Here is an 18,560-nt window from a genome sequence, read left to right as displayed (position 1 = left end):
AGCCAGACAACACTCAGCATAGACTCAGGGCATAGACTCAACCTGGCTATTCTCTGCCACCATCTTTGCATTCAGTACACATAAGGCACTGGGCATCAGTGTTCCACCCATGTGAATTAAGGGTGCACTTAAAACATATTCAATATTCCCCTGCAACTGCAGTTGGGGAAACGCCAGTGGCGTAGCTAAGGGGGTGCAGGGGATAGCAGTCGCACTGGGCAACAAGCTTTAGGGGGGTAACAAGCTGAGTTTGACACCAGTGGCCAAAATTGTGAAAAAAATTGGTATGTATGAATAATACATTCATGTTATATATCATTGGAATGGTAATTTAATGCAGAATGCAATGCAACAAACCCCATTGGAATATCTCTATTCTTTCAAAACTTATCAAAAGAAAATGAAAACAACTGCCTTATGGAACAAAACGTGGATTTCTGTAACTCAAAACTGATCTATGAGACTGGTTGTTCTGAGAGCCAATGAAATGTTGTTGTGGTACTGCATCAAATAAGGTGTTAATATTTCCACGCTCTCATTTCCAGCTCCAGCTCTCATTTCCATATATCATAATATAGTTACCCCACTAACTGAGTAAAGAGACACTTTTTCAAGTGGGGCTTCTCTTTGTATTTAATTAATTAAATTTGATTTTGTTATGGAAGGAGGGGCTACAAAATCTTCTTTGTCCCCAGGTAGCAGATAGATGCCTTAGTTATGCCACTGGTTGGGGGAAGCGGCAGAGCAAGTGGGTGGCAAGCTTCTGGGGGGAGGAGGCATGTTCTCCCTCAATTTTCACTTTTAAAAAACCCAGGTGTGACATCACTTCCGGGTGTGACATCACTTCCGTTGCATCATTTTGAGCTTGGCACCGGGCTACACGATCATTAGCTACGCCACTGGGAAGTGCAGTAGTTGTAGTCAAACTATTTTTCAGTAAAGCTTGTCTTCCATGACCAAGCTTCTTATCAAGGAAATTCTGATAAGGAACTCTAAGGCTACAATCCTACAGGCACTTTCCTGGGTGGAAGCCCCATTGAACACAATGGAACTTACTTCTGAGTAGACTTGCATTGGCTCGTGCTGCAAGCCTGTGACACCATTTGAAAAGTACTGCTCCAAACCATGTCCAATTTTTTATCTCAAGAATAATTCTTGGAAACTGAAATCATGGCATTTCTCCCATCTGTGAAATCATATACTGCATAAACCCATCTAAAATTCTCTGCCACCAAAAACAGCTACAATTAAATAATTCATTGAAGAACAGTGTTATCAATGCCTAGTTAGCAGAAAAGCCTTGTATGTTCAGAGGTTTAGTTTTGGGCTACATTATATAATAGCTTTAAAAAATATTGAGAAGGGCAGTGCATGTGGTTATGTATTATATCTAACAATTACTGTATTTAAAAACAATTGTATGTTTTCTTCTTATTTATTTAATTTATGATTGAGATCTATCTGGTAACAGGTTTACAAAAAAGGTGGTAATTTAATTTATATTACTTAATACTGTTGAAACTCTTCTTTAAATGTAGCGTGTACTTGTTTTATTGGTCCAAATAAAAGTATGTCCTCTGTTACCACATAGTTCCATGAAGCTGTTCTTCAATCTACTCTAAGGTGGGTAGAGATGTCCCTCCTTCCTCAACTTTCCCCTGGGAAAAAACATACATAGGCACAATTTCTCTGTTGCCATGGTTTGCTTAGGAGTCTAACTGCAGCAGGAGCAATCAGGGGACTGAGGACAACGTAAGACAATCCCTCAAGTCATATACTGTATAGGACAGAGAGAGGATATGAAATATTTTAATAAATTCTCAGTCAATAAAAATGCATTACCCCTCCTAGAAAAAGAACTCCTATCAAACATATAGGAAAAAGAAAAAAAAAGATTCTCCATTTACAACCCAATTCTAACCTGCACTGGAACAAGCAGGCCAGCCTCCTATCCAGTACAAGCCTGGGGCTGGCTGCAGCGCAAATTGAAGTAAGAGGAATGAACTCCCCTTATCTCATGTCATGCCACAGCTAAACCTATAGAGCTACTTGGATTTGCACCAGCAAAATCACTGGTGCAAATCCAAGCAGCCCAATTTGGGCTAACGCGGGCAGGGAATGGGGTTTGGAATCCGGCCCAAGTACCAGAGTCCAATCCCGTCCCATCCCTGAGCCGGTCCACCCACTGGCCCGCCCACCCTCCTCTGCCCCAAAATGCCTTCAATTTGCACAATCCCACCCCCACCCTCCACCCTCCCATGCTGGTATAACCTCACCTAATTGGAAGAGCGCAGAGGCTGGATGCAGCCTCCCTGGGCCGGCATGCATTCTTGTGCCAACCAAGTCGACTTCAAAGGAGGCGTGAATGTGCCTTACGGCACATTTGCGACAGTACTGGGCTGGCACGAGGGACTTGTGTCGGCCCAGAGAGCACTCTTAATTGGACTAACCAATTAATTAGTTGGCCCAGAGAGCACTCTTAATTGGACTATATTAGGATTGTACTCTTAATTGGTCTGTCTAGCCGTCTAATCTGTGAGGAAAGAAGAAAAGATCTACAAAACTCTGCCATACTGTCCAACATTTGCCTGATAAAAGTAGGTATATGTATTTTACTTGTCACATCACTATTCTGAGTCCCCTGCTGTTATGGTAAACAATCTCTAAATAAACTGTATATTACAATTTTAACCCTTTGGATTTCCTCCTCTTCTCTAAAATATCAATCCTCCTAAGTGCACCACAACCAACAGTCAAAGATCCTTTAAAACTTATGCAGGTACATGTGTACACATATTGTTTTTAAATGTCTTATTTTATATATACATATATATATATATATATTTAAGATAAGACATTTAAAATAAGACAGGTAAAATATATAATTTCAATGTTTTTAGTATGGTTTTATTTGTAGGCCACCTTGAGGGCCCTTTATTGGAACAGAAAGGTGGGATATAAATTCTACAAATAAATAAATATTCCCGCATGCTCAGGAGTAGACTTGGTAACAAAGGTAGGCAACTCAGTTTAAAGGTTGCACGAAGGTGGAAAGATTGGGGGTGGATTAAACACAACATTCCCCAGTGTATTGCATCATTTCCCATGAGACCACTGCACTAAGAAATACTTTTCATTTGTACTGTGAACCATTGCTCCATGAGGTGTTACAACCTTCTTGATGTTTCTATTAAGATGTTTCTGTTTTTCTACTACACACAATTAAAAATGTGAATTTCCTGCCCAGATGCCTTTGATGGCACAGACTGCCTGAACAGCTGGTAATCCAAGTAGAGTAGTTGCTGTGTCATAGGTTAGATGACTTGCTTTTTTCTGCCCTTTTTGCAGCCTTCAGAAATGAGACAAATCTAATGCAGAGATTATCCACTCTGAGTTCCATAAAAGCAATCATGGCCCAGTTGGCATTCTTCTCTCAAAAACTGTTTGGTATACATTTTATTTTAATCCCTGTTGCAGGTTAGGACATAAACTAATCTGGTTGATTAGCATAGTAGATTTTATGGAGGGTAGGAGGTCTGGTCTAGAGGGTAGAGCCTCCATTTGCCTGAAGATTAACATCCACAAGGTCGCCAGTTCGAGGCCACCGGCACCGTGCGACCTTGAAGCAGCTGGCAAGCTGCAGCTGAGCTGTTCCATCTGCTCGGAGCGTGGGAGGATGGAGGCCAGAATGTTAAACCAGATCGGAGTGTGACACCTTGAATGTGGTGGTTCTTGAAAGAGAGAACCTTCTTTCAATTTGTAAAAATCCCTGCGTGGATTTAATAAGCCTGCCTGTGTAAACCGTCTTGAATAAAGACCAAGAAAGGCGGTATATAAATACTGTATATTATTATATTATTATATTATAGTAGATTTTAGCTACATTGAAACATACCGCTTCCCAGAGGCACATATTTATTTCTAGGGTGGAAGAGCAATTCCAGTCCCAGTAGTCCTTTATATGAATATAAGGCCTTAGCAGCCTGAATAGCCATATACAAGAGAGGCAAAACAATGTTTGGCTCTAAAATTCAGCTGTACCATTTACTCTGATCATGTAGCATTTCATCCTATAGATCACTAGAAAATCTTTATGTAAACAAGGAATCCCAAGATGGTTTAGCCCAACTCCCCGTCAGAAGCTATTCTCAGATCTACATACTATACCTACAATTAATTAATTAAGAGCATTCAGAAGTCCACACTAGTGGATACTCCTCATTTTTAATGTTATGTTTTATAGACTATGAAACAATTTCAAAATGGAAAATAAATTGATTGGCTAATTAATATCCAACAGCAGTTCTCACCTCTTTCTCTATGTTTCAGTAAGTGGTACCAAGGTGACTGTGTATTGTTACAGCCATGTTTTAGTACAGCATTTCAGCATTGAGACTCATCTAAAAAAAGTTTCACTTAACCAAAGTGTCAAGCTTCTGTGGCTATAATGGTGATTGGGCAGCAGTGCTCTCCCCCCCCCCCAAGTAGCAGATTGTTTAACCCTTGATGAACATATGAGTGGTCCAAGGGCCATAGATGACAGACAACGGCTCCCCAAGTTCTGGCCACTGTTTCCTTACAAAAGTGCATGCATGCAGCATAGTAAGGCAACATGGCCATAAGTGTGTCCTCAATTGATACAGACAGCAGGTGCATGCAAAGGGAGAAGCCCAACCCTCAGAATACCCTCCTTCAAATTAGTAATAGGAAGCTCCCACTGCTGTAATTCCCATCAGCTTCTGCTCCCCATCCCATCTCCTACTAGGAAAAGGTAACATTATGGACTTATGTTGGAGGGAGAGGTAGCAGACACCTACAGTTCCCACTTGTTTTGTTCCTTGTTATTGTGCACAGGAAAAAGCAGCAGGCATCTTGCAGGCAGTTATAGAGAGTAACCAGTTGAACAAAGGGATCACAAGCAGAATTAAATAACATTCTGTGGAGTGGGGAGGGGAAAGTGGAATTCTTTTTGAGGTGGTTCACGGGCATTTGGTGCAAGATCTACATTTCACCTTACTTGCACCTGTCATTTTGTTCAGGGGCATCTATAGCTTGCACACTCTTAATCACATTTGACGGAGAGCAGAGGAGACAAGTACAAAAGAATCTCTTGCAGATCTAAGGGACGATGATATATTTGTGATATATTTGACATACACTGAAGAACTCATTGGCAGTTAGAAATGAATACTGCAGTCTGAGAAACAGCCCATTCATAATCTTTGTAGAAATTATACACAAGTTATTTATGTGTAATTATATATGACATATTATTTATATAGTTCCATCAGCATGTGTGTGGTGTGCAAAGAAAGTAACAAGATGACAGGTGCCTACAGTGTGCTGCCTCAAGTTTGAGACTGGAAGACAGAAGACGAGGTAAGAGTAATGGGGAGAGTTTTATTTTAAAAATAAATTTTTTAAAATCCGGCACTTTAGTAGAAACTTCAAAGGCAGCTAACAACAAAAATGAAAACAAATCAGTATAAACACCAATACAGCAATAAACACAATGGGATAAATGCATCTTAATTGTCTTTTTAACATTTATGCAAAAGAGTCACACGGATGCTCAGCCCAGATGAGGATTTTGGCATGGTGGGGGCAAGACAGGTTACTCTGCTAACTGGACTAAGAAGGCACCTTTTAAGTAGTAGTTTTCTTTTTTTAAGAGCCCAATCCTATCCAACTTAACAATGCTGATGAAGCCATGCCAATGGGTTGCACACTGCATTCTCTGGTGGTGGAGGCAGTCATGGGGGCCTCCTCAAAGCAAGAGAATGTTTTTTCCCTTAGCCCAGGGCTGAATTGTGGATGCATGGATGCTGGAAAGTAGGATAGGATTGGGCCCTTAGTGAGAGCAGAGCAATCATCCCTATTCACCCAAGTACATCTCTTCCAGTGGCTGTTTGTTGGTGGCTCCTTTGCATCTTTTTATCCTTTGTGTAAGCAGGAGGAGAAAGAACCATCTTTTCATTTATTTTGTGATGTAAGCCACTTTGTGAACTTTTGTTGAAAGGCAGTGAATAATTTAGCAGATTCCCTGATTATAATCCCCTCCCCCCACAAATGTACTAACCTGTTGTAAAAAGCATGTGAACATGTTTCCTAAGAGAACTGGGGAGGGGGGGAGGATGTTCATCAGAAAAACTGTATAGGGAGGAAGGGTAAACTCCCCTACTGTGAGATACAGGAAGCTGGACTAGATGGGCCTTTGGCATGATCCAGCAGGGCTCTTTTTATGTTCTGATGTTTCCCCAACCCTGTCCATCCCAAGTGAATCAGGGCACCCTGCAGCTATTGGAAAAGCTTGAAAAGACCAGAGATACATTCATGCATTTCCATTTTCTTGTCTGGTTGTTACATGTACTTCGCATCGCTAGGGGAGTCCGGAGGGTGCGGGCTGCACCAGGTGATGCGCCAGGGGGGTGACGTGCCCTGGGTGGGTGAAGCGCTAAAATCGCACCATTAGGAGCTACCGTGTCATGCCATACACCATTGGATGCGGAATGGCCGACGGAACACAATGCAAAAACCCCGTTGAGAGAGCTCCTTTCCTTCAAAGGTTATGGCCAAAAACCAGAAGGAAAAAATGCATGGAGCCCTATGGAAAGTGAAAGTGAGCCGAATTGCGCGTTTACTCCCCCCCAGCTGCGAGTGTATGGAGCCCTATGGGAAGCGAAGCAGCCTCACGTAGCGTGTACTCACGAGTAGGCAGACGTGCCTTGGCTGGTGGTCAGGCCAGGCAAAGGGGAATGTGAGGACACCAGAATGGTCCCGATCCGATGGGACTGGAGCACAACAAAAGCCCCAGAAGGCAGTCTCCCCCCCCCCCACTAGAAAGGACCAACAAAGAGGCTTGAACTGGTAAGGGGAAAGTTTTCTATTTTGCACTTGCAAAGTTTCCCTCACAGCCCAATCCTACCCACACTTTCCTGGGAGTAAGCCCAACTGACTCTAATGGGACTTACTTCTGAGTAGACATGAATAGAATTGGGCTCCGAGGTTGGACTCCTATCCCCACTTTCCAGAGAGTAAGCCCCATTGACTCTAATGGAACTTACTTCTGAGTAGACAGGCATAAGATTGGGCTCTGAGACTTGTAAAGCCAGGTGGGTCTTTGTATTGATGTGCTTGAAATAGAAGGACTTTAAACTGGGCACTGGGGAGGGCTGAAGATCTCACTGATTCTTTTGGGGGGGGGGTTGTTATTGCAGGCAGACTACAGAGAAAACTCACTTGGTGGAACAGGACTGGCTCCCCCTTATTTAATTATCTCTTTTATTTTAATTTAATTATTTATAATTATTTATTTTAATTTGCTTGATGGTGTCACTTTTGGCCATGACACCACTTCCAATCGGTCCTGGACAGATTGTCATTCTAAAAAGTGGGACCAGGTGCTAAATGTTAGAGAACTGCTGCAATAAGGTGTTAGTAAGTTGACACGGGGGTGTGTGTACGTGTGTGTGTGTGTGACCCTACAAGTTTTCAAAATCACTAAAATTAGAGTCTGGAGGAATAATCCCATCATGTTATATATCAATCAATGCGCAATTTCATGCAGAATGCCATGAAACAAACCACATTGAAATATCTGTGTTCTATCAAAAGGTACTGCCAAAAAACCAGTGGGGGCAGGGCGATGGTACATCACCATGCCCACCACCTGGGGTGTTGCCCCACCCACTGCATGGGGTGACGCACAGGCCTCCCGCACCGGGTAACGTGAATCCTAGTGACGCCACTGGTTAGACTTTGTTTCAGTTAGCTGCAGAAATAAGAGACAAGGGATTAACAGCCCAAGCCTATGCATGTCTATTCAGAAGTAAGTCCCTTTATAGTCAATGAGACTTACTCCCAGGTATGTGTGGATAGGATTGCTGCCCTGCACATGAGGCTGCCACAGTGCCAAAATGGCTACCGTGGTATCCAACATATGCCAGGCAGCCCGCAGCGGCTTCTTGGGGGAAGGCGACTTTCGTCTCCCTGGATAAGGGAAGTAGCCCCTCAACGGGCCTACTCAATTCTGCAGCGGCCCTTGAGCCAGCGCAGAATTAAGGAGTTCTGTGTTGGGCTGTGAGGCCTGACACAGGGCTCAGGATCCAATGGAGCTGAGCTCTGCTGGTCCCGCCCCTCCCACCCCACTCTTTCCCCGCCACACCTCCTCCCTGCCCTTATAGTGAGTAGTTTCTGCTCAGGGGTCAGCCAAGCCAGGCCCTGACTAAGGGTCCAAGCCCAGGAGAGAGCCCACCTATCCACAGGTGGCAGTGGTAGTGCCCAGTGCACCCTCAGAAATAGGTGGGGTCGCCCTTGGGGCCTAGTGCAGGTTTTACCTCAGGGACCCCAGCAACCTGATCCCAGCACTGTTTGTGCCGACATAGGGATTTATAGGATATTCTGTGTTGGCAACCTTCCGTCTCGAAAGACTATGGTATCACGCTCTGAATATAGGATATCAGTGAATCAAAACAGCAAGAGAGGTGAATGATTCCAGTAGTAAAGATGCAAAGGGCAGAGGGACTTGAGATAAGACACTGAAAAGCTAGAGAGAAGGAGTCAAGTTGTTGTAGTCAAGAGGGGCAACAATGAAAGTACAAACCAGAAGTTTCATGGGTAAGGCATTGAGCAGAGGTGGGACGCGATCACTCCACATCTACTTTCACTGCTGCGGGAAGCCCTGTTGCAGGTCGCACTGGCCTCCCCGCACCCCCGAGAGGCTGCAGGGGCTTGGGTACATGTACCCTGGGGATCACGCCGCTGCCTTCCCCCGCCCCTGCTGCCTCCCCCCTCCTGCCCACGCAAGAACTTAGTGGCTCTCAAACTCTCCCAGAGAGTTTGAGAACCACTGCTGTACATAGTTCTCTGCTATGTCATCGTTGTCCACCCCCACACCTTTTATCACAACCTGTGAGATAGGCTAGGTTAGACATTAGCCTTTGATCATCCAGTGAACTTGATGGCTGCTTATGTGCCTTCCCTCATCCTATTATATTAAGACTGAGTTTGGCAACAAATATGCACATTTAGATTCCCCCCCCCCCCTGCAAAAACCACCCAGATGTCTCTGAATGAAGACCAAGAAAAAAGCATCTGGGCACCTTTGACAAATTTCGATTTTGAATTGGGTGGCTCATTTCTGGCCTAGAGAAGTGACTCTCTGGGGGCTCAGGTTAGTTATCACCATTTCTACTTGCCGTGAAAGGTCCTGGCAGCTGGTGTCTTCTTTCTTTCTGCTCCTCCTCCTCTATGCAGTCATTATGACAAAGGGCTAACTTGAAAGCTTGTGGCCTGAATTGAGCTGTCAAGGCAGTGCTGTGCAGTGAACTTTCAACACAAGGTCACAGGCCTAATGAGGCAGTTGAGCAACATTAAAAATAAAAAAAATGTTAAAATTGAATTATTAATAATCTTTGCCTAAACGTTACCAGGCCATTGGGTCCCTTTGGAAAAAATGCCTTTAGTCCTACCTTTCTTGCCTTCATAAAACAAAATGCTCACCTTAAAACAATATCCTCATTTTCATGTTTACATTTGGGAGCTGGCTACAAAAATTACTTGCCTCTTTAAGTTTGCTATGTATTTTTTTCTGGCAAGATTCCTGTGCATGATAAAAGTTAAACAACTGAAATTTCCCCCATCATTTGATGCATCTCCCTATCAAGACATGGTTCAACCTGTTGGATTTCCGCCTATCACAAAACTATTCCAAAAGTTCAAGACATCTGCCAGGAAAAGAGCGGAACCTTTAGAGCTTCACTTTGCCTTTGACTCCTTTGATCTATGTGATGTTTCTAATTTCTCTGCTCATTATTCTGTGGATCCATCATAAGCGGTCTCCAAAGGAGTTCAGTAGTAGTAGCTAGTAAACATAGAAATTTTCCTTTCATTCGATTGTCTACATAGAAGAAAGTTAATGGTTTCAGATTGCCTTAGATGTAGAGCTCAAGTCTGGCAACATTTCCACACTGCCATTATCTATTTTAGAGAGAAAAAGCCATATTAATCTTTACTGTACAAGGGACGCATAAAATTATTCAGTTATAGGATCACAAGTTGTATGTGCAAATCTCTCTTCCTGGATAAGAGTGAGTATAGATAAATCAAAGTTGACCTTTTTCCAGAGATAAGATGAAAAATAATGTGATTGTTAGAGAAATAGCCATTTATAAAATTAAAAATAAAATGCATACTCCGTATCAAAATTTGCAAGCCATTCAAACAGTTAACTTTTTCAAACAGAACAAAGTTGTGTTCCCGCCAAAAATTATGCAGCCGCAACAGTCTTGCGGAGAACCTGCCAGATGACCCACTTGTTACATTCATAATTGCATGCCATCTGGTGTCTGGCACACACAAAGCCTGGCCGTTTGCCAGAGCAGGACAAACCCTCACAAGTCAATCTGGTTCACTTCTGCTGTGGCAGCCTCTAGAGAACGCTGCCATCCTGCTCTTTCTTCATGCTATTACATTGCATTCACTCAGAAACGTCTGTTGACTTTATAGATGAAGGTTATGCTAGCCAGTCCTAGACAGGCTTCCTAGTTGTAACAAATTGGGCATAGATGGCAAACATCTGTAGACTGGATAGCCTTGTTTTGTTCCTAGAAGTCTGGGAATACAGTATTAGCTTCAATTCAAACAGCTCAGTCACATATTGCTTTGAAAACTGGCTGTAATCCTCCAAGGAGCTGACAGGAAGACTCTGACTTCTACACATAGAGTTGCAGTTCTATTGCAACTAAAAAAACCCCTGAAAAGTCAATTGAACTATAAATCAAAGGACTACATCTTAGTAGAATTTCATTATGCACTACAAATCTGTGCATCTGCAACTCAGTTAAAAAGAGCAATCCACCCCAAGTCAGTTTCCTGTGAGACCTATATAAACTACACCCTAAGCCGACTCCAGGGTAACACTTCCTGTTTATATGCTGAGATTTTAATATGACCCCGTAAATGTATGTGCACATAGCCCTGGCGCATGGTCTGAAGACACAAGTTTGCCAAAGCTGGAACCCAAACCTATGCCAGGACAGTACCACCGGCCACCACAATGCTCTGGCTGTTGCAAAAGTGCTGTAAAGCATTCTGGCGCCAGTAGTAAGAATGCTGGACTGGTGCTGAAACCAGTGCCGATCAGCACTGGGCCTTAGAGCTGGGAAGACAACTCATCCAAGCAACTAGCAGTAAGTTGCCCTGCTGTTCTGCAGTGAGAGGGCAGGGGGAAAGCAGAACAGCAGAACTGGGCAGGGAGAAGGCAACTGGAGGAAGGATCGGGCCAAGAAGGGGGGTGGAGATAGTAGCAGCCAAATCCTATACCTCCTCCCAAGCCATGGAGCCCTACACAGGCCTCCTCAGTTCTGTGCCAGCAGACTAGCTGGCACAGCTCCAAGGAGACCCATTGGGGCTGCCTGGGATCAACACAGGGTAAGGGAACATTTGTTCCTTTACCCCAAGGAGAATCCTGTGGCTGCCCCAGTCCAATTGGATACAACAGCAACCATTTGGGCGCCACTGTATCAGTGGGCACTGCTGGGGCTTATGATAGGGCTGTAGATTGGCTATTTTGTTTAGTGGTCCCTGCCTGTGTCTTAATAGCAGCTTAGTCAACAGCCAAGAGAGCTTTGCAATGCATAGAGATTAGCATTGTCTGCTAATTTCAACAGATCAAGTGGGTGTTAAAAACAGATAAGGCCAGCCCATTTTCTTCTGGGCAGCTGGCATCCCTAGCCTGTGTGCAAGCCAGAGAAAACCAAGCATATCATAATCCTGTTGTAATCAATAGTATTTGGCATACAGCTAAGTACCAGTTCCCTCCAGTTTTGATTGGATGCAGATACAAGCATGTCTCTAGCTTCCTCTAGAAACTCAATTGTTATTCTTCTTTATTGGATGTATCTCTATCAGACCTGCCCTTTCTTGAAGGTTTTTTCTCTTACACACCAACCCTCTTCACCCATCTGCTTCCCATTTTAAATCCCCAACTGACACTAACAGATCCTGTATACTGGATTCCATTTTTTCAAACCTGTAACCCAGATTCTAGTTCTTTGTTTTCCATCCCACATCTGCTTCAGATTCTCCCCAAACACTGCCTTATCCTACAGATCTTATATTCCTCGTTCTTCCCTATACCTTGCCACTGTACCAATAAGCTCAATATATTTGTATTTTATAATTTTTTTAAATAAACTGTTATTGTTTGACATTGTAGAGTGTTTGCTTTAATGTTAAGCTGCCAATTTTGGAATGAAAAGGCAGGGTGTGGTGTGTGTATAAATTATGTAAATAAGTACAGTAGAACCTCCAAAGTTGACCACCTCTCTATTGACCACCTCAAGTTGACCTAATTTTCACAGTATGGACAGACACTGCATATACACTATGGGAGACCAACCTCTCTATATTGACCACCTCCGTAACTTGTATCTTGACCACTTCGGCCATTGCAGATTAATTTACCCTCCATAAGTTGCCCACTGAACGCTATACTGTGGGCCTGTGTTTTGTCTGGTTTGTCCCATCTTGGAAAAGCAAGCAGCCACGCGACAATCCCTCCCCTACGCCTGCTAGTGTGTGCGCGAAAGGGTTTTTATAGGTGGGCACACTACACATAGCCAACAGACCTGCACTGGCTGCCGATTGTACCTGGACATGTACCAAGTTGTGAGGGACATGAGGTTGCTTCCCATCACCAGTGCATTACTTTACACTTATCTTGAAACACAATTGCTCTTTTGCTGCCTATTCTCCCGGTTTGGAGAGATCCTTCTAGAGCACTTCACAATCCCTTCTGGTCTTCACCACTCAGAAAAGTTTAATGTCATCCACAAACTTGTCCACTTCCCTGCTTATTCCTGTTTCCAGGTCATTTATGAAGATGTTGAAAAGCACCAGTCCCAGGACAGCTCCTTGAGGCACTCCACTTTCCATCTCTCTCCACTTTTTCTGTCAATTGCCCACTGACACTCACTCTGGTTCACAACCAGTTCCCAATGCATGAGAGGACCTGTCCTCTTATTCCCTGACTGTGGAGTTTTCTCAACAGCTTTCAGTGAGGGACTGTATCAAACACCTTCTGGCATTTAGTGAATCTGAGGAGACCTAGTGGAGGCCAGACAGCCATAATAAAAAAGTGTTTTTTGTGGGGTTTTTTAGCTGTTGGGGCTATGTAACATGTTACATGCTGTGAGCTGGCAAGGGATAGCATTGGTCTGCCTGTCTGCTATGAAACCAAGTATTTTTTTTTAACTTACAATTTTTTTTAAGCTTATGAATTTTCAGGGGTTTTTTTAAACAGATTGTGGGCTGTTTATTCTTTGTCTCTTGATATAGATATAGATGATATAAATAGTAAGCATCACAAGAGGATCAATTCTCATTGATATGTGCAATAAAACTTTTTAAAAATTCAATCTAAATAATAACTTGGCCCCAGGGGGCCAAGAAAACACAGGTCATGGTTCAGGATGTGAACTCACCTCCCTGCATTACAATCTTTGCGCATGAACTGGAGGTTGTCCATGACTTTGTGTACCTTGGCTCAACGATCTCCGACACTCTTTCTCTCGATATCAAGCTAAACAAACGCATCGGTAAAGCAGCTACCACGTTTTCCAGATGCCTGATTGCCTGGGGATATTGCAGAAGCAAACATGCAAGTAAAGCAGCTACCATGTTTTCCAGACTCACAAAGAGAGTCTGGTCCAACAAGAAGCTGACAGAACATACCAAGATCCAGGTCTACAGAGCTTGCGTCCTGAGTACGCTTCTGTACTGCAGCGAGTCATGGACTCTTTGCTCACAACAGGAGAGGAAACTGAACGCTTTCCACATGCGCTGCCTCGGACGCATTCTCAGCATCACCTGGCAGGACAAAGTTCCAAACAACACAGTCCTGGAACGTGCTGGAATCCCTAGCATGTATGCACTGTTGAAACAGAGACGCCTGCGTTGGCTTGGTCATGTCGTGAGAATGGATGATGGCCGGATCCCAAAGGATCTCCTCTATGGAGAACTCGTGCAGGGAAAGAGCCCTACAGGTAGACCACAGCTGCGATACAAGGACATCTGCAAGAGGGATCTGAAGGCCTTGGGAGTGGACCTCAACAAGTGGGAAACCCTGGCCTCTGAGTGGCCTGCTTGGAGGCAGGCTGTGCAGCATGGCCTTTCCCAGTTTGAAGAGACACTTGGCCAACAGTCTGAGGCAAAGAGGCAAAGAAGGAAGGCCCATAGCCAGGGAGACAGACCAGGGACAGACTGCACTTGCTCCCGGTGTGGAAGGAATTGTCACTCCCGAATTGGCCTTTTCAGCCACACTAGACGCTGTTCCAGAACCACCATTCAGAGCGCGATACCATAGTCTTTCGAGACTGAAGGTTGCCAACATGTAATAACTTGGCCCTGCATTTGTTGTCCTGGGAGCTAAACATGATATTTAAATGCCTTTTTTCCCATATGTTGACCACCTCCCTATGTTGACCAATTTTCTCCAGTCCCTTGGGTGGTCAACTTAAAGAGGTTCTACTGTGTGTGTGTGTATGCGCAATCGTATCCACACTTACCTGGAAGTAACTCTGCAGTGCATACTTCTGAGTAGAGATGCACAGTATTGCTAAGTTGATGTCCTATAGTCACCAAAACAAGGCAAGGATGGGATTCCCTAGCGAGACCACATAATAAAGCAGTTTACTATAGCTCCTGTTAACCCAAAGCACCAAACATGGAACCTTAAAGCTACTTATCCCAATGGTTGCAGAAGTGTTAGCACATCCATCAGTAGGCCACTGCACTATAAGAAAATATCACTTGTGTTTTGGGAAATGCCAAACAATGTACCAACTTAGATGACACTGATTTCCCTTAAATAAAAGTAAATGCTCCTTAGATGTGCACATAAATGTTTTTATTATTTCTGGTGTAAATGTGGACCTGCATTGTATGCAAAAAAAATATTTAAGTGAAATAAAGTCAGCAGTACAACAACAACAAAAACATCCAACAGAATTTCATCAAGATATTCATCTTATAATTCAAAACAAAACATATGCATTAACAGATGCTATCGTTTTCCAACATGTATGTTTGGCTGCAGTAGGTATATTCTACTTATAAACATTTTAAAAATGCAAACGCACCTAAGTGAAAAAAAGTATCAAAAGATATCTAACATAGCATAAGTTTAAAACCTGTTGGCTTGTGTTTTTTTTTCCTGCTAAAGCAACATAAAAGCAATTAACTGAAAAATTCAACCAATACCAACTCCAGTTTGTACTACTTACCAGAGACCTATATGTTAAACCTTAGTACTGGTGGCTTTGGTACCATTTTATTTTATTTTATTACTATAGAATAAATTTACATACATCCCGCAGAGCAGCACATCTTTTAGGCATGAAAGATGAAGACAACAGTGTGATCCAAAGAGTTGTAGGCACACTGTACACATGCATTGCTTGAGTCTCTCCACCACCTCCCCCCATCCCACTGCTATCCCTTGGCCAGAGTATTTTCTGCCATTATATGGGAAACTGCAGTTAGAAAAGGAAAATCCAAACAGTGCTGGCTCCCATATTTGGGTGCATACACAGAGGACTCTGGATCTTGGCATACTAGCAGAGAGCTCATTTAGGTACAGCTAAGTGCTTATGTACATCCAGCAGGACAGGTGACCAACATGCACCCATACTACCTTGTAAACCGATATCAAGCTTTGGAAGTAGCTTGTCACATGGTGGGCATGCCATTAGATACATGGTCCTCTGGAATGTAGCCTTACTATGTTAATCACATTCACTTAGTTCCTTTGTGCTTCCGGTAAGGAGCCTTCAGTAAAACCTTATGTAAGAGAGTGAACACACCAAAACCAACAATGCCAAAGAGTTCCAAACTGGCTCATCACATTTTGATAAGGAAGAATAGCTATCCTTTTTACAGAGCTGTTCTTAAAAAAAAAATCAAGCAGTTTAAAAACTGCATAAAACCTTGAGTGCCTATTAAAAGGCAGCTAAATGAACATTCCATGTATAAATATTTGTTTAAATATATAAATAACTATAGTATGGGGCTCGAGCTTTTTTCTTTTTTAAAGTTCTCTATAACCATAGAGACCTTTACAAACCACACAAAATATTAAAATAAGGGAACTAATTTTTAGAGTTCTTGGTGTTGTGGTATCAAGTTTCTTGCTAGTAACTGTGTTACTCCCCACACCGCAGCTGATATCAAGTTAACTGGAGAACATGCCATCATTCTATTTGTCATTTTACATACAGTGCATACAATGCTTGCTCTTTCCATCTCTCATAGCAGCAAGCAGATTCTGCTGCTATCTAAAGCAGCACGCCTGGGAGTGGAGAGGAAGAGTATCAGATTCATAAATAGCTAACATCTACAGTATACAATTCTATTTACCTGTCAGTATTTAGATTGACAGCATACCATTATGTTCTGCAAGAACTTAACTAAAAGCAGCTACAACAAAAGCAAAACCAAGACATTCCTTCAAATACAACAAAAGTAAGTGCAAATTGTCTAAAGCAGGTTAACTGAAGCAACTGCTGTATCCTGTGAAGATCTGAAGATTGAAGAAATCTCAAATATATAACACACTTGCATTTTATAGTTTCTTTGCTGTGCTTTAAAGCACCTAAAGGCAGATATTGAACAATGTAGAATTCATTCACAACTTCAGCGGAGGCAGCCATAGCCAGCCTTCAGTCACGTACATGCCCATGCCTGTATAAGGAAATGTTAATGGACCAGGGCTGCATAGAGAGATGAAATGCTGGTATTTGTGGCAGCACTTCTTCCAGCCAAAATAACCACAAGACTAAACTGTCTACAGCCCAGTTCAGACCAACATTGCTGCATGCGAAAGCAGACATAAATGCAGCAGAAAAAGGGCCTGCATGCACGTGAAAGAAAACTGTGGAAATGATCTTTATTTTTTCTCAGATGTGCAAGGAAATGCATTCCTGTATAGACCCTCAAGAAGCCATAAAGTGGGTCATCAAGTTTTTTCCCTACAAAAATATATCCCTTTATAACCAAGTTACTGGAATACTTGTAGTATAACTTAGCTGAACTTTAAAACTACTATGTAGCCCAACATGATTTAAAAGGAAATAGTGCAATCTTTAAAAAGATGAAATTGAGATTTATGTACTTCACATCCTCTACCGTTGCTGCTGTTCTATGCATCAAGGTTAAAATTTGCCTTCTCTCGTTTCAGCTGGAGTCATTTTAGCAGGAAAACAACATCAGCTTCTAGACAACCTGCATACATATAAATATCTACACATTAAGGCTGCAATCCTGCACATCATTTACACCTACACAGACATGTGTCAGTTACTGGCATCTGCAGAGCAACCCAGGCAATTCAAGCATCATGCTATAGCAACAGACCCTCCACCACTATCCTTTACAACCATTCCCTCCTTTTCCTGTGAACTGCACAGTGAAAGTGGAACAAGAGCCTAAGCTCAGACAGAAGTATCCTCCTTTGGCATGTGTTTAGACCTAGGCCTCTAAAACTCTACAACCACAACACAGGACGTTCACTCCAATCAAGCTACTAGTAAAATAAAATCAGCTATAACCATCTCAAAAACATCTTTCTCCATTCAGAGAAAGCTCAGGTAGCATTCTTATTTCACTCTGTCTCCTCAGGTACATTATCATGAATTTGCACTGGTCAGAAAAGTCCAGCACAACCTTACTTCCTCCTCATTTTCCAGCTTAACAAGTTATATACAGTGTTCTATAACCATCATAAGACTGCCGGCTGTGATATTTTATGTGGTGTCAGGCTTTACTCCCCTTCCTTGCTTCCTATGATAGTTTGCAGATTGGCAACCACCACCAGCTTGCTTCCAATTTCTCCAATATATGTGTCTTAGTATATGTGGTAGAAAGATATCAATGCCAGCAAGAGGTCCAAACTGCAGCTGAGAATCCCTTTATGCCCACAAGTTGCTCACATGCCGCTGATCTAACAAGAGCCCTTGCATCTTTCTCCATGGCTAAGCTGTGCCAGAGCTACCTTTAAACATGCACCAGCAACTGAATATTTTTCCTGCTGCCACATGAAGACAGTGCAAGGGTCCGAAAAGACTCAGGGGGATAGCTTCAATCATGTTAATCACAGAAGACTGAGGGGCTTTGTCAGGACTATGGGGCTGCTGTTTCTACCATATCAATACCAAAATCAGTGGATATGGGAAAGGAGGAAGGTAGCCAGAAGGATGCAGTGCATCTCAAAAAGCACCTGAATGTGCCAAGCATGAAAACATTGCACAAGACAAAAGTGACAACCAAGAAAGGGAGTGGGGTCACACTGCACATTCATGTTATTCTCTGAGCTGTGCGTGTCTCTCTCCCCTCTACAAATGAAAGAACATTTGCTGCCAAGAATGCCTGGAATTTATAACGCTTTGCAAAGCAGCAGGAACATGCAGGTATCTGATATTGCAGCCTTAACTTTTAAAATGAAAAATAAATTATACACAAACTCCCTTTCAATTTACAAAAGCTTTCCTGCTCCTACATGCTGT

This window comes from Tiliqua scincoides, chromosome 4 (assembly GCF_035046505.1).
Source record: "Tiliqua scincoides isolate rTilSci1 chromosome 4, rTilSci1.hap2, whole genome shotgun sequence".
NCBI lineage: Eukaryota > Metazoa > Chordata > Lepidosauria > Squamata > Scincidae > Tiliqua > Tiliqua scincoides.
The sequence above is the reverse complement of the archived record's forward strand: the minus strand, read 5'-3'. Positions refer to the sequence as shown.